Below are 17,151 nucleotides of genomic sequence, written 5' to 3' on the forward strand. Positions count from 1 at the left end.
CCCACTTGCAGCATTACCTCCCATTATGCCCTCCTCCCCTGTACTCCCTTCTCCCCCCCCAACATCACCCCCTCCTGACAACTTTGTTCCCCACCTCCCAACATCACCCCCCGGCACCTTCTTCCCCCCTCCCAACCTCACCCCCTGACACCTTTGCCCCCTCCCCCTTCCCAACTGCACCCAACACTCCGACAACTTTGTTCCCCACATTCCAACCTCACCCCCGATCCCCTTCCTCCTTCCTCTCCCAGTCAAACCTCAACCTTCCTCTCCCACCTCCCCCCACCAGTACACCTTCCTCTTCCGCTTACAGCTGGAGCTTCCTTTCCCACCCCTTCGCCAACCTTCCTTAGCAGCCCATGGCCAAGACACTAATGTTCCAAAGCAGACCCGAAGCATAAATGGAGACCTTCCACCTTCCGAGGGCTGCTTTCTGGCAGAGCCGTTATCATGTGGATCCATCCAGCATGCGATGCACGTGTTCTTGCAGGGTCCGGTAGCTGTAGGGCTCCAGCATCTTCTTCTCTTTTGATATCCGTGATCTGAGCAAGACCTGAAAGGTAAGTCCCACCTCCTGCACGTCTTGCTTGCCCAGACACGCTGTGGGCTGATGTGTTTTCTCACCAGCGTAATGATAAATTTGGGCGTTGGGTGGACGATTCAGGTAGGGCCTTAGTTTGCACCCCATTACTGGGAGGCAAATCTGGTTCACGCCAGCCTCCAGCGGGATTCGCCGTGGCGGCACCTCCAGATGATCCTGCTGTGATTTTCTGCTGGCACAAAGCTAATTTCAGCTCCTCACATTGAATTGTGCCCACCCCGCCTGCCATGACGCCCGTCGCCAAAGGGACCAGATGACTCCACCCTTGGAAAAGGAAATGGAGCAGGGCATAAAATGAGCTGTTAACTTTCTATCACCCAGCTTATGCTCCTACCCAAGACCAATTTCACCCCCAAGCAGAGGCCTTTTCTGAAGACAGTGTCCACATGCTAGTATGATATTTGTTCTCCTTTTATAATGAGTCTCACACTAAACATCCTATGTCCTCAGCTGTATTGTTACTGCCATCTCAGGAATTTCTCCCTTGAAGGCTTGAACAGAGCACTGTAGTTAGTACTGTTTGGCCCTTTCCTGATGTTCCCTGTCAAAGCACATGACATGATACAGGCAACAATTGGAGCTATTGAACATCATAATAATTTCCCACAACAAACATAGATTTTAATGGCAGAATTTAATTTAAAAATATTTATAAACTGATAAACATATCCTGGTAAATAAAACTAGGAAGATGAAAAATATTTCCTGAACACAAATGTGGGAGCCTCTTTGAAGTCATTGATGCTCATGGGAGGAAAGGAGCCAAACAAAGGGAGCATTCCAGAAATATTCTTAGGGCAGAAATTTCCCCCCGTTGTGGGGGTTGTGTGGGGACGGGCGTGAACCTGATCGGCACCCCATATCAGGGCCACGCCAGCATTTTACGTGGGCGGGCCAATTAAGGCCCACCCAGCGTGACATGCGCCCGGAAGCGCTGAGTGCCCCCTGTGCAGGTGCAGGGGGGAATTCCCTGAGTAGTTCCCTATGCTCTTTCGCGCATGCGCGAGAAAGAGTACAGAGATCTCCCTGAGGCGCAGAGCTGCCTCAGGGAGATTTGTTTAACTTATGGAAATTTGAATTCATGTGGGAAAAAATTTAAGGACATGTCCCTTCATGTGAAACTGTCACATGAGCTGGGACATGTCCATTATTTATATCAAAATTTTTTATTTAAATAATAAACCCTTCATGAAACCTCATCCTGCCCGTGGATGAGGTTTCATGAAAAATGCGAAGGCCGCCTGGGCTCTTCACCTGCCCGCCAACCTTAATGTTGGACGGGCAGCTCAGTTAGTTACGGTAATTACTTTTTAACAGGCCTTAATAGGCCTTTGACAATTTGGCAGGCGCACAGCTGACTCGGCTGCGCGCCCACCGAACTGACAATCTACATGACGTGTGGTGACATCGGGACGCACGCCCAACATCACCGCGCGTCATTTTATGCGTCGGTGAACGGGCACCGCCGCCTGCTCGCCAATCTGAAAATTCTGTCCTTAAAGAAGCAAGCATACAAAATCTTCCATGGGAACTGCTAAAATTAATCATTAACCTAGAAGGTTCACATGTAGGGAACACCACTTGCAGTTTAATGGAACTAACTTTTTGTTCACACATATCTCAGTGTCATTAAAGCTATTTGGTATGGATTATTCTTCTCATTGCATTGAGCAACTGACCACAGAAGAAAATACAATTCCACATTTTGCGTAAAAGGTATCAAGAGACATAAGTTGCAGGACATTTCATTTCTCTGTTTCACATTATTGAAGAGTGGGGAAAGCTATATGAATAGGGCCCTTATTTTTCAGCAGATATATTGAGAATGATATGATACTTTATATTCAAAATCCTATTTCTGATTTGGATGCATTGAGGAATGAGGCCTGCAACAAGAGTTATGCTTTGTCATAATTAAAATGCGCCCTGCAGTATATCCCATATAATAGACATAGTATATACCATGCAATGTTCAAAATATTTCTACAAAGTATCGAAAACTATAAAGGACCTGATAATAATAAAATTCAGAGTTGGAGTTGGTGGAGGGCTGGAGAGTGCAATATTGGGTGTAAGCCTGAAAGAGGCCATCGTCGGCTGGCCCTCGATTCGAGGATGTTGTCTGCTCAGTGTCACGAGTTTCTGCCTTGGGTCTCCATGTAACTGCACAGACCAATTCTCCACCCACAGATCTTTGACAGAGTGTCCCATAAGGTAGTGGGGCCCTGCACGAAGGATTTGCTTCCTTTTTCTTTTCTTCTCTGCCGCTGCTCTGCCTCACCATTATCTTACGACTCACAGCGTGATGCAACTTGATCAACAAGTTGTCGTCATTTTAAACGATTGGTAGCAAGCTGCTTCCTGTCGTGAATGTCAATGCTGTGTGCTTCATGGAGAGCTTCAGCCTGTCTTTGAAGCATTTTCTTTATCCTCCCCTGGACTATTTGAGAGTTGAAAAAACAGGACCTGGCGGAGGAGGCATTTTTCAACCATCAGGGCACAGTGTTCAGTCCATCAAAATTGATTTTGCAGGAGTTTTGCCTGAATGCTTGTAGAGCTGGCTTCAAGAAGGACACTAGCATTTGTTCGATGATCCTTCTATTGAATCCGGAGCACGCAGTAAAGGCATTGCAGATGGAATTTCGCAAGCATTCTTATGTGTCGCTGAAGCACAGTCCAAGTCTCACTGCAGTTCACTAGAATGTGGTGACAACAACTGGTCTGTATATGAGAACTTTTGTCCATTTGTGGGGTCTTTGTTGTCAAACATTCGCTGCTGTAGTTTGTCGAAGGCTGAGTTGGCGCAGCTGCTCCGGTGATGGATTTCCTTGTTGATGTTGACCTTTTGAGAGAGGTGGCTGCCAAGGTATGGGAAGTGCTCAACATTTTCCAGAGTCTCTCCTTCAACATATATGAGAAGTGGAATATTTGGTTGACCAGGTGTGGGTTGATATATGAGTTTTGTTTTGGTAACATTCAAGAACAGGCCAAGTTTCTTGTATGCAGAATTGAAGCAGTCTGGTGATGATGGTGCTTGAACCAAATGATATGAACACAGGAGTCTAGTGCAGCTGATTTTATTTGATCCCACTGTTCTGGAATTGAGCTGAATGTGTGAAAATTTTCCAGATTGGTCATGAACTGTACTTGGGATTTGTCTGTCCGGTCAGGCTGCTTTAGGGCTGAGACATTGATCTTCTCTCTCTTGCATTTTTGGGCCTTGCAATGTCTTGGTGCCAGGTGGATGTTCATCATTGATCAAACAAGTTGTCCAGCAGGCATCAGTCCCCCGCAATGATCAAGTGATACAAACATCACTAAGATCTTTGACCCAAGCAATGGAGGTGCCAATGCTTTGATCTAGGATGCTTCCATGTAGTTTTGTATTTGTCCTTCTGGCGAAAGGTGATGTTTATTAGAATGAGGTCATGCTGAGGACACTTAATGATGCAGCCCTTGATGTGCTGCTGGGTAAGGAATAGGAGAGATACTCTCCCTCAACAACACAAACATACGAATTAGGAGCATGGGTAGGTCACTTGGCTCCACAAGCCTGCTCCGCCATTCAATAAGATCATGGTTGATCTGATTTTAACCTCAACCCACATTCTTGCCTACACCCGATAACCTTTCACCCCTTGTTAATCAAGAATCTATCCAGTTCTGCCTTAAAAATATTCAAAGACTCTGCTTCCACCACCTTATGAGAAAGAGAGTTCCAAAGACTCATAATGCTCTGAGAGAAAAAAATTCTGTCTTAAATGAGCAGCCCCTTACTTTTAAACAGTGGCCCCTAGTTCTAGATTCTCCCACAAGAGGAAACATCTCCACATCCACCCTGTCAAGGCCCCTCAGGATCTTATATGTTTCAATCAAGTTGCCTCTTACTGTCCAGCGGATACAAGCCTAACCTGTCCAACTTTTCCTCATAAGAAAACCCACCCATTCTTGATATTAGTCTAGTAAACCTTCTCTGAACTGCTTTTAATGCCTTTACATCTTCCTTTAAATAAGGAGATCAGTACTGTACACAATGCTCCAGATGTGGTCTCACCAGTGTCCTGTACAACTGAAGCATAACCTCTCTCCTTTTGTAATCATTTTCCCTCACAATAAATGATAACAATCTATTAGCTTTCCTAATTACTTGCTGTGCCTGCATATTAGCCTTTTGTGATTCATGCGTTAGGACACCCAGATCCCTCTGAATCTCAGAGCTCTGCAATCTCTCACCATTTAGATAATAAGCTTCTTTTTTATTCTTCCTGCCAAAATGGACAATTTCACATTTGCCCTCCATTATACTCCACCACATTATACTCCATTTGTCAGATCTTTGTTCACTCACTTAACCTATCTATGTCCCTTTGTAGCCTCCTTATGTCCTCTTCATAATTTACTTTCCTACCTATCTTTGTGTCATCAGCAAATTTAGCAACCATTCCTTCGGTCCCTTCATTCAAGTCATTTATATAAATTGTAAAAAGTTGAGGCCTTAGCACTGATCCCTGTGGCACACCACATGTCACATCCTGCCAACTAGAAAAAGACCCATTTATGCCAACCGTCTGCTTCCTGTTAGCTAGCTAACCTTCTATCCATGCCAATATGTTACCTACTATAGCATGAGCTTTTATTTTCCGCAGTAACCTTTGATGTGGCATGTTATCAAATTACTTCTGGAAATCTAAGTACAGTACATCCACTGGCTCCCCTTTATTCACAGAATATGTGACTCCTTCAATGAATTCCAATAAATTGGTTAAACATGATTTCCTTTTCACAAAACCATGTTGACTCTGCCTGATTGTCTTGAATTTTTCTAAAGTGCCCTGCTATAACATCTTTAATAATAGCTTCAAACATTTTCCCTATGGCAGGTGTTAGGCTAACTGGCCTATAGTTTCCTGCTTTCTGTCTCCCTCCCTTTTTGAATAAAGGAGTTACATTTGCTATTTTCCAACCTAATGGAACCTTCCCCAAATATAGGGAATTTTGGAAAATGAAAACCAATGCATCAACTATCTCACTAGCCACTTCTTTCAAGACCTTAGGATGAAGTCCATCTGGACCTGGGGATTTGTCAGCCCGCAGCCCCAACAATTTGCCCAGTACACTTCCCTGGTGATTGTAATTTTCCCGAGTTCCTCCCTCCCTTCCATTTCCTTATTTACAGCTATTTCTGGATGTTACTTGTGTCCTCTGTAGTGAAGACCGAAGCAAACACCTGTTTAATTTATTGGCCATTTCCCTACTTTCCATTATCAGTTCCCCAGACGCACTTTCTATAGGATCAATGCTCACTTTGTTAACTCTTTTCTTATTTAAATATCTACAGAAACTCAACTTTCCATCTTTATATTACTGGCTAGCTTTCCCTCATGCTCTAATTTTTCCCTCCTTATTAATCTTTTTGTCATTTGTTGCTATTCTTTATATTCTTTCCAATCTCCTGACCTGCTACCTGTCTTTGCGTAATTATATGCTTTCTCTTTAAGTGTGATATTGTCTTTAACTTTTTTATTTAACCACGGATGGTGAGCCCTCCCCTTGGGATTTTTCTTTCTCATTGGAATGTATCTATTCAGTGAATTCTGAAATATCCCTTTAAATGTCTGCTACTGAACTTCTATTGATCTATCCCTTAACCTCATTTGCCTGTTCACTTTAGCTAGCTCTGCATTCATGCCCTCTTAAATGCCCTTATTTAAGTTTAAAATGCTAGTCTTAGATGGACTCGTTTCTCCCTCAAGATGAATATAAAATTCAATCATATTATGATCGTTGTTACCTAGGGATGCCTTCACTATGAGTTTATCAATTAGTCCTATCTAATTGCTCAATACCAGGAAGAAAGAAACCGGCAGCTGCTACAAGGAAGGCATGGCTGGATTTGGCTGAGGAGATAGCATCAGAAATATTGTGCCACACCCCTGGCTTCTGTTCAGGAAGTGCATTAATGACCTGACCACAAGAAGATAAGAAATAGGAGTAGGTGTAGACTGTATGGCCCATTGAGCCTGCTCCACCATTCAATATGGTCATGGCTGATCTTGAGCTTCCTGCCTGCTTCTCATATCCCTTAATTCCATGCAAGGCCAAAAACCTGTCGATCCCAGTCTTAAATGTATTCAGCGATGGAGCATCCACATCCCTCTGGAGTAGAGAATTCCAACCCTTTGAGTGAAGTAATTTCTCCTCATCTCAGTCCTAAATGATTGGCCCCTTATCCTGAGACTGCGCCCCTGTGTTTTAGGTTCCTCAACCAGTGGAAGCAATCTCTCAGTGTCCACCCTATCAAACTCCCACATAACTTTGTAGGTTTCAATGGGATTGCCTTTCATTCTTCTAAACTCCAGAGAATATAAGCCCAATTTCCATAGCCTCTCATCATAGGGCAACCCCCTCCTCCCAAGAATCAATTGAGTAAAATTTTGCTGTACTGCCTCCAATGCAAGTATATCCTTTCTTCAAACTGCACACAGTATTCCAGATGTGGTCTCACCAAAACCATGTACAACTCTAGCAAGACTTCTTTATTCTTGCCCTCCAATCCCCTTGCAATAAAGGCCAACATGCCATTTGCCTTCCTAATTGCTTGCTGCACCTGTATGCTAACTTTCTGTGTTCCTTGAACATCAATGCTTACAAGTTTCACACCTTTTAAAAAATATTCTGGTTTTCTATTCTTACAACCAAAGTGAATAACTTCACAGTTACTTCACGTGTGTGCAGTTGCACATTCACCCACATCCTGTTGTGCACATCTTCACTTTTCCTTGTCAAGACTATTCCATCATACTCTCCTCAGACCCATTTCCTGTGCCATCCTTCTCTCTCTGTACACTTCCTCATATCCCTACCTATCTATCCACCACAAGCACTCACTTTCATCCTTACACAATGTAATGCCTCTCCCTCATAGTCACCCTCACTACATCACTGAATCCATCGGATAAACCCATTCCATTACACTCACTCATGGGCCTGTTATTTGCCTTGTTACTGGAGAAGAAAGCACAGGGCACCAGGGCGAAGCAGAGAGCTGGAGTTGATCCTCCACAGATTTGCATTTGACAGCTGCAGAGGAGGACTTGATGGGCATTAGTGGCATTTTGATGTCTCTGGTCATTGGAGGTAGAGAGATTTGGGCCTTGCAGCTACCTGGTGACAGAATTTAAAAATCAATGACCTACATGTCATCCATGTTAGTTTGATTTCAACAGTGAGTGAAATATGATCATCTTTATAATTCTAAGATGTGACATTCTTACCAAGAGTGTGATTGTTACATTGGTCCATTGGTGTTGACTTACTGCACAATGCAGCTATAAGGGAATCCCTGGCATCCTAGGCAACAATGTGAACAACTGTTGTCGGGGACACCATCCTCCTCCTCCTCACACTCCTCCACCTCTTCTTCTTCCTACACCTCCTACTCTTCATTAAATATGCCTGCAAACATTGTGTGCTGAGTGCCTTGTTCCCCCTGAAGCTGCACTCTTTGCTGCTGCACAATGTTGTGTGGAGCACACTACATTATGATCATTCTGGAGACCTTGGCCGGTGAGAACTGTCCTTGCACAGAAAGCACACGATGAACATGCCAATACTGGTCATATGGCACCGCTATTGAACTTCATTGATTGGGGTTCTCACAGGTGTTAAGTTTGAAGTGCCTTTTCCTTCTAGCAGCACTCCTTAAATCAGCTTGTAGCTTCAAAGTGGTCAGTAAATTTGCATTGCCACAGGATGAAAGCACCATGGCAGCTCCCCAGAAATCTGATCAAGGAAAGCAAAGGTCAAATAAACTAAGCCTCTGCCTCTAGACCCTGTTACATGGCTAGTGACTCCTACAAGTGCGACCCCCTCGGCTGCTCCTTTCTCTGCTACTCTCCACTATTCTCACCAGCTGGAGGTCTCGCTACAGCTGCTGTTGCTACCATTGACGGTCACCTTGCATCTCATCCCAGGTCCAACTAAGACAATTATGGTGCCACCCAACCTGAACCCCAGGCTCAATACCTCAGAAATGCACAACACAATATTCTCAACAAACCCTTTCTCAGCAGCTATGAAAACTGAGTATTTATTATATGCATGACATTTAATGAGTCCCATGAATTACCATTCAGTCTTCCAGCCTTTGTTTCAATGGCAAGTTTCATGAAGGCTGGGAAACCCAGGCATCTCATGACAAATTTGAATGCTGGTGTAAGCCTTGGATACTATAGGCAGTAGCTTGTCTCTCCAGAGTGGGGTTTATGCAAACACATTGAAATATGCCTGAGCTAAACTGGAAAATAGGTGTATTAGAGTTGCCTTATGGACGCGCTGACATTTTTGCTGATTTTAATGACTCACTCAAGCCCAACTCCACACACTATTATTGCTGAAAAAAGAGGCATGTCTAATCTTTTCATCTTGCACTCATCAGGACACCCACAAGAACACCAATATTAGGGGAAAACAACAATTTATACTGTATGTGAAGAAAGTACTGATTGGTTGGCAATTGGTATTGCCATGGAGAATGCACCACTGCTTGGAAGTTAACTGTCATTCACCACTGGTGGTGCATTCTCCATGGCAATGCCACTTGCCAACCAATCAGCACTCTCTTCACATACAGTATAAATTGCTGTTTTCCCCTTATAGTGGTATTCTTGCGAGTGTTCTGATGAGTGCAAAACAAAAAGCTTAGACATGGCTCTTTTTACTCAAGCTCTGTACTACCACACTATTAATAAAATTCATTTGAAGCATTCAAACTTTACATCAACCCAAATTGCTGCAGGTACGATCACTCATTTCACAGAATCACAGAATCACAGAATCACAGTGCAGAAGAGGCCCTTCGGCCCATGGAGTCTGCACCGACACATGAGAAACACCTGACCTACCTACCTAATCCCATTTACCAGCACTTGGCCCATAGCCTTGAATGTTATGATGTGCCAAGTGCTCATCCAGGTTCTTTTTAAAGGATGTGAGGCAACCTGCCTCCACCACCCTCCCAGGCAGTGCATTCCAGATCGTCACCACCCTCTGGGTAAAAAAGTTTTTCCTCACATCCCCCCTAAACCTCCTGCCCCTCACCTTAAACTTATGTCCCCTTGTGACTGACCCTTCAACTAAGGGGAACAGCTGCTCCCTATCCACCCTGTCCATGCCCCTCATAATCTTGTACATCCTGATCAGGTCGCCCCTAAGTCTTCTCTGCTCCAACGCAAACAACCCAAGTCTATCCAACCTCTCTTCATAACTTAAATGTTTCATCCCAGGCAGCATCCTGATGAATCTCCTCTGCATCCCCTCCAGTGCAATCACATCCTTCCTATAATGTGGCGACCAAAACTGCACACAGTACTCCAGCTGTGGCCTCACCAAGGTTCTATACAACTCCAACATGACCTCCCTACTTTTGTAATCTATGCCTCGATTGATAAAGGCAAGTGTCCCATATACCTTTTTCACCACCCCGCTAACATGCCCCTCCGCCTTCAGAGATCTATGGACACACACGCCAAGGTCCCTTTGTTCCTCAGAACTTCCTAGTGTCATGCCATTCATTGAATACTTCCTTGTCAAATTACTCCTTCCAAAGTGTATCACCTCACACTTTTCAGGGTTAAATTCCATCTGCCACTTATCTGCCCATTCGACCATCCCGTCTATATCTTCCTGTAGCCCAAGACACTCAACCTCAATGTTAACCACCCGGCCAATCTTTGTGTCATCCGCAAACTTACTGATCCTACCCCCCACATAGTCATCTATGTCGTTTATATAAATGACAAACAATAGGGGACCCAGCACAGATCCCTGTGGTACATCACTGGACACTGGCTTCCAGTCACTAAAGCATTCTTCTGTCATCACCCTCTGTCTCCCACAACTAAGCCAATTTTGAATCCACCTTATCAAATTACCCTGTATCCCATGTGCATTTGCCTTCTTTATAAGTCTCCCATGTAGGACCTTGTCAAAGGCTTTGCTGAAATCCATATAAATTACATCAACTGCATTCGGTTAAAAATAATGGTGAATTCTTTTCACATTTTATTGAGAAGCAAAACAGAATGAGATAACAATGTTTTTTTTCCGGGGCAATCTCTCAATGGAACATGTGGCCCTGTTGCCCAAGAGGTCCTACTAAGGCCCTGATCTATACTGATAGGCAGGCCTCTTTGCATAGGATATGGTGAACTGCTCATTTGTAATGGGTATCCAGAGGCAGCTTTCCAGGACCTAATCAGTGAATCTTAGGTGGCCTAGGGACTGCCTGGCCAACACTTGGTAAGGAGGAGGCTGAGGATAGGTTTTGTGACTGTAAGGTGGGAATCTGCAGCAGCATCAGCCCAAACTCTCTTTGTGGGGTCCCTCCTGGTGCATGGGGAAAAATCGCTTTCATGCTGAACCGTAAATGCCTTCACTTCGTACCTATCAGGTTTTACTAAATGGAGTGCCTGCAGTAGCTGCTCTGCCCAATGGGCATTAAAATAACTCTGAGGCCCCATGGACATCATAAAGCCCAGATCCGCATGTGTTCATGTGGTTCTAACCTCAGTCAGGTGGCTGTTTCAACTGGCCTCGAAAATAGTGGTATTAAAATGGTCATGAGTAGGTAAAAGAGCGGCAAATGTCTCGATTAGATTTTAACTCCCATTCCACTGAGTTTCTGCTGGGCGGAAGGAATTAAAATTTCCCCTATTAACAAGTTTCAGGCCACACACTTTGGGATAGATTTTCAACCTGTTGGCTAAGGTAAAACTGGCACTATAGGTTAGCCACCTGTTATAAAAAATGCTAGATTTTTATTTCCATCGATTTCAGAAGTCCTTGAATGTGTTGTTGCCACCGAATTCCATATCCATCTTTCCTGGAACCACATATTTGAATTCTTCCGATCAAGTTCCTGCCCTGCCATAATACCCAAAGAGCTCTTGTCAAACCCACAATTGACGTGCTATGTGACTGTGATGAACTCTTCCCCCTTGTTCTTCTTGACCTGTCTGCAGCCTTTGACATAGTTGATCATTCCTTCCGCCTCCAATGCCTCCCCAAGTCATCCAGTTGGATGGAACTGAGATCACCTGGTTCCATTCTTATCTATCCAGTCGTGAGCAGATAATCACCTGCCCTGGCTCCTTTTCCAACTCCCTCACCATTACCTCTGTTGTCCTCCAAAGATACATCCTTGATCTCCTCCTACTTCACAGAATCACAGAATCTTAACGGCACAAAAGCAGGCCATTCAGCCCATCATGTCTGCACCGGCTCTCCAAATGAGCATTATGACCTAGTGCCATTGCCATCTTTTCCCCATACCCTTGCACATTTCTCATTTATATGCTACATTTCAGCAACAGCATTTGAAATGTCATGAAGTTATTAATGTATGTAATGTTGGAAATTATTTTTTTAAAAACACAGGGTTAGTCTTGATAGTGTGTCTTAATTGGATTAAAGCCAGCTAGTGTGGGTGCTTTGATGTATGCTAGTTTTGAGATGTACATAAGGTAGAGTGCATTTGCTTTTTATTGAATACAGCATTCAAGAAGGAGAGTGAAATCTGGCACCTAGATAACAGCGACCAAGCAACGTTTATATTGCTAATAAAATTGGTACTATGAAAGGGCTGCTATTGTTAGAAGAGGTGGAGTTCAAAGGAGCTGGTGATACAATGAGAATTTACATTCAATGAGGTGTGCTGGGTATAACTGATAGCAGTTGTGTGTGTGCAGGGCAGAGGCAATGTAAGATTAAAGCCTGTAAGCCTACAACTATGTCTGCAAAGGATCCAAATTGAAATGAACCTCATTTTGAATTTGTAAGGTGAAAATGCTTTGCCTGGTGTCTACTTAAAGTCCAAAGGTTGGTGTTGCCTTAGTGGAGATTAGTTTGGGAATTTGTTAAAAGTTATGACAGTAGTAATTTGTAGCCATGTGTATATATTTAACTTGTGTAAATTAATAAATATCTCATGTATTTTGATATAAAGCTTCTTGAGAACTGATGGTCCGATTCCTGAATTTAGAGTTGCATCTCAAACATAACACTTAAAAACAAAAAGCTAAAAGCTACTGCGGATGCTGGAAATCCAAAACAAAAACAGAATTACCTGGAAAAACTCAGCAGGTCTGGCAGCATCGGTGGAGAAGAAATCAGTTAACGTTTCGAGCCTTCACGGCCCTTCGGCAGAACTGAAGCATAGTTAGGAGAGGGGAGAAATATAAGCTGGTTTAAGGTGGGGGGGCGGGGGGAGAGAGAAGTTGAGGGTGGGGTGGTTGTGGAGATAAGCAAGCAGTGATAGGAGCAGATAATCAAAAGATGTCACAGACAAAAGGATCAAAGAGGTGTTGAAGGTGGTGATATTTGTCTAAGAAAAGTGCTAATTAAGAATGGAAGACAGGACACTCAAAGTACAGCTCTAGTGGGGGTGGGTAATTTTAACACTTAAAAATATAGGTAATGACAGTTGTTTAAAGTTTCCCTCTGGGATTTTTAAATAACTCAGCTTTACCAACTGCTGTGTCATAACAGAAAGCAGTGTCAGTTTCCATGTGTATGCTGTGACACCAGTTTTTCACCTCTCTCAACCACCCCTCACCACCTCCACCACTGTCCCTAAATTGTTAAGACTACCTGCCTGACATCCAGCATTGATGAGCAGGAATTTCCTCCAACCATTGGCAAGACCAAAGTCATTGTCTTTGGTCTCTGCCTCAAGCTCTAATTGTTAGCCACCGATCTCTTTCCGTGGCAACTGTCTGAGGCTGAACCAGGCTGTTCACAACCTTAGTGTCACATTTGGTTCCAAGATGAGCATCTGACCACGCATTTGCAGCATCACAAAGACTGCCTGTTTCTACCTTTATAACATTGCCCAGCTCCACTCCTGTCTCAGCTTTTCTGCTGCTGAAACCCTCAACCATTCCTTCATCACCTCTAGACTTGACTATTCCAACAAACTCTTGGCTGGCCTTTAGTCTTCCACTCTCAACATAAAATTGAGGTCATCCATAAATCTGCTGCCCGTGCCCTTGCTTGCACCACTTTTCATTCACCCATTAGACCTGTTCTCGTTTATCTAATTGGGTCCTGGTTAAGCAATGCTGCGATTTTCGAATTCTGATCTTTATTTTTAAATCCCTCTAGGGTCTCTGTCTGGCCCCTCCCTATCTCTGCAATCTCCTCCAGCCTACAACCTCTGAGATTTTTGTGCTCCTCTATTCCTGCCTCTTGAGCATTCCTGATTTTAATTACTCCACCACTGGGAGACATGCCTTCAGTGTCTAGGCCCTTGGCTCTGAAAATCCCTCCCTAAAACTTCTCGATCTCTCTATCTTTCTTTTTTCTCGTAAGACCCTCCTTAAAAGCTTTTACCAAGCTTTTGGTCATCTGCCCTAATTTCTCCTTTGGTGTCAAATTTGGCTTGCTAACACTCCTCTGGAGTGCCTTGTGAGATTTGTGTGTTCAAGGTGCTATATAAATGCAAGTTGCTGTATTACTGTCAACTGATTTTGTTGATTATTTTTCTGAAGTTTCTATCTAGCTTTATTTCTAACCCTCATTTTTATGACAAGAAAGAAAGCAAACTCAGCTTCAAGCAAATTTATGAAAATTGTGCAGACTGTGTGGACACATCACATTCCTACTGTCTTGAAGCCTGATATTGGTATTTTACTTTAGGCAATACTAATCAAATGGAAGTCAAATTGATGAAGCTTTCCAAAATTTATATGACCAAATGAAAACATTATTCTTATTTCTACAAGATTCTACTTTAGTGCAATATGTCAATTATTTCTTTTCACACCATTATGTAACTTTATTATAGAATGTAAACATGCATGAAAGAAAAATGATGCAAAGACCTACCCACTTGTCTGCAAAAATTAATTCAAAACATAAGTGGGATTAACACAGATATACTTGAACATAGTAAGAGAAAGAAAGTGACTAAATAAGATATGGTACCTGAGTCTTTGCAGTCGCTTGAAATATTTCACATCCATATGCCACAGGCTGGGTTTAAGCAGCAGCCAATCGAAATGACAATGTCTTTAGAAACTTTGCAGGAAACACATTCCCAACTTATACTTGGAAATAGGTGAAACTGAATAAAAATAAATGCCTGTCTGTTTAACATTCAAAGCTATAATTTTATGAAACACGGCTACTTATGTTCAGCTGTTACTTCATTCCTAATGGCATTTGCTGAGCACTGTACTCATTTAGTCCTATCAGCTACTTGTTTAGACTGCATCACCCTCCAGATGTGCTCCTCTGTCACAGGGGAAACATTCATTCTGAAAACATATGTGCACTACCTTTTTCAGCTCAAAAATCTGTTCCAAATCAAACTGCTCAACACTAATAATCCCTCAGTGTCCCAGTTATTAAAACTTTCCTCATGATAACACATAACTCTTTATGAATTATGTGACCTTATATGTAGATGTGTGCGTATGTTTGTGTGTATATTATACATAACATATATATGCATATGTTTAATTTATATGTATGTATATTATATATATTCTTTCATACATGCATTCACTTTTGAGTGTGCGCACACAGCCGCACACGAACATATGAACAAGGAGTATGAGTAGGCCATTTGGCCCCTCAAGCCTGCTCCGCCATTCAATAAGATCATAGCAGATTTGATAGTAACCTCAAATCTGCATTTCCCCTACCTCCAATAACCTATCACCCACTTGCTTACCAGGAATCTATCCACCTCTGCCTTAAAAATATTCAAAGACTCTGCTTCTACCACATTTTCAGGAAGAGAGTTCCAAAGACTCGCGACCCTCTGAAAGAAAAAATTTCGCCTCATCTCCGTTTTAAATGGGTGACCCCTTAATTTTAAACAGTGACCCCTAGTTCTAGATTCTCCAACAGAGGAAACACCCTCTCCACATCCACCCTATCAAGGCCCCTCAGGATTTTATATGTTTCAATCAAGTCGCCTCTTACTCTTCTAAACTCCAGTGGATACAAGCCTAGTCTGTCCAACCTTTCCTCATAAGACAACCTGCCCATTGCAGGTATTAGCCTGGTAAACCACTGAACTGCTTCCAAGGCATTTACATCTTTCCTTAAATAGGGTGATCAATACTGTACACAGTGCTCCGGGCGTGGTCTCACTAGTGCTCTGTATAACTGAAGCATAACCTCCCTACTTTTGTATTCAATTCCCCTTGCAATAAATCATAATATTCTATTAGCTTTCCAATTTACTTGCTGTACCTGCATGCTAGCCTTTTTCGATTCATGCACTAAGACACCCAGATCCCTCTGCATCTCAAAGCTTTGCAATCTCTCACCATTTAGATAATATGCTTCTCTTTTATTCTCCCTGCCAATATGGACAATTTCACATTTTCCCACATTATACTCCATTTGCCAGGTCTTTTCCCTCACTTAACCAATCTATATCTTTTTGTAGCCTCCTTATGTCCTCTTCACAACTTACTTTCCTACCTATCTTTGTGTCATCAGCAAATTTGGCAACCATCCCATCCATCCCTTCATCCAAGTCATTTATGTAAATTGTAAACAGTTGACGTCCCAGTACTGATCCCTGTGGAACACCACTTGTTACATCTTGCCAAACTGAAAAAGAACCATTTATGCCTACTCTCTGCTTCCTGTTAGCCAGCCAATCTTCCAACCTTGCCAATATGTCACCCCCTATACTATGAGTTTTTATTTTCTGCAATAACCTTTGATGTGGCACTTTATCAAATGCCTTCTGGAAATCTGATCACAGTAAATCCACCAGTTCTCCTTTATTCATAGCTATCCATGTTACTTCCTCAAAGAACGCCAATAAATTGATTAAACATGATTTCCCTTCCACATAACCATGTTGACTCTGCCAAATTACCTTGAACTTATCCGAGCGCCCTGCTAAAACTTCTTTAATAATAGCTTCTAACATTTTCCCTATGACAGATGTTAAGCTAGCTGGTCTGTAGCTTCCCGCTTCCTGTCTCTCTCCTTTTTTGAATAAAGGAGCTACATTTGCTATCTTCCAGTCTAATGAGACCTTCCCTGAATCTAGGGATTTTTGGAAAATTAAAACCAACGCATCAACTATCTCACTGGCCACTTCTTTTAGGAACAAAGTGGCCCTGAATTTTCATGCAGCTTCTCCTGAACCCCTGTCAAAACCTCTGTGGGAGATCGAGGAAGTTATCGGAGAAATGTTTTCCACCACTATCCCTCCACCACTAAATGTAACTTAAGGCAAAAGTGAGGCTGCCAGAGCAAGAGTCAGGCTTTTCCCACCCACCCCCTGACTGGAGGCCCAAACCATTTTAATTATAGATATACTTCAGAGCCAAACAGAAGCAGCCAAAACAGAATCAAACCGCTTGCTCTTGCTGGTTAGTAAGCATTGTTGATAAATTACACAACGCTGCTTGGAAACCAGAACTAACCAAAAGCCAGCAACACTTTTTACAACAAGTGTTCAGTTGCAGCAAAGAAAATTAAACTAGGCCAAAGAACACACCAGCAGTTTTTAACCTTAT

This window comes from Cetorhinus maximus, chromosome 4 (genome assembly GCF_964194155.1).
Source record: "Cetorhinus maximus chromosome 4, sCetMax3.hap1.1, whole genome shotgun sequence".
In the NCBI taxonomy this organism is placed as follows: domain Eukaryota; kingdom Metazoa; phylum Chordata; class Chondrichthyes; order Lamniformes; family Cetorhinidae; genus Cetorhinus; species Cetorhinus maximus.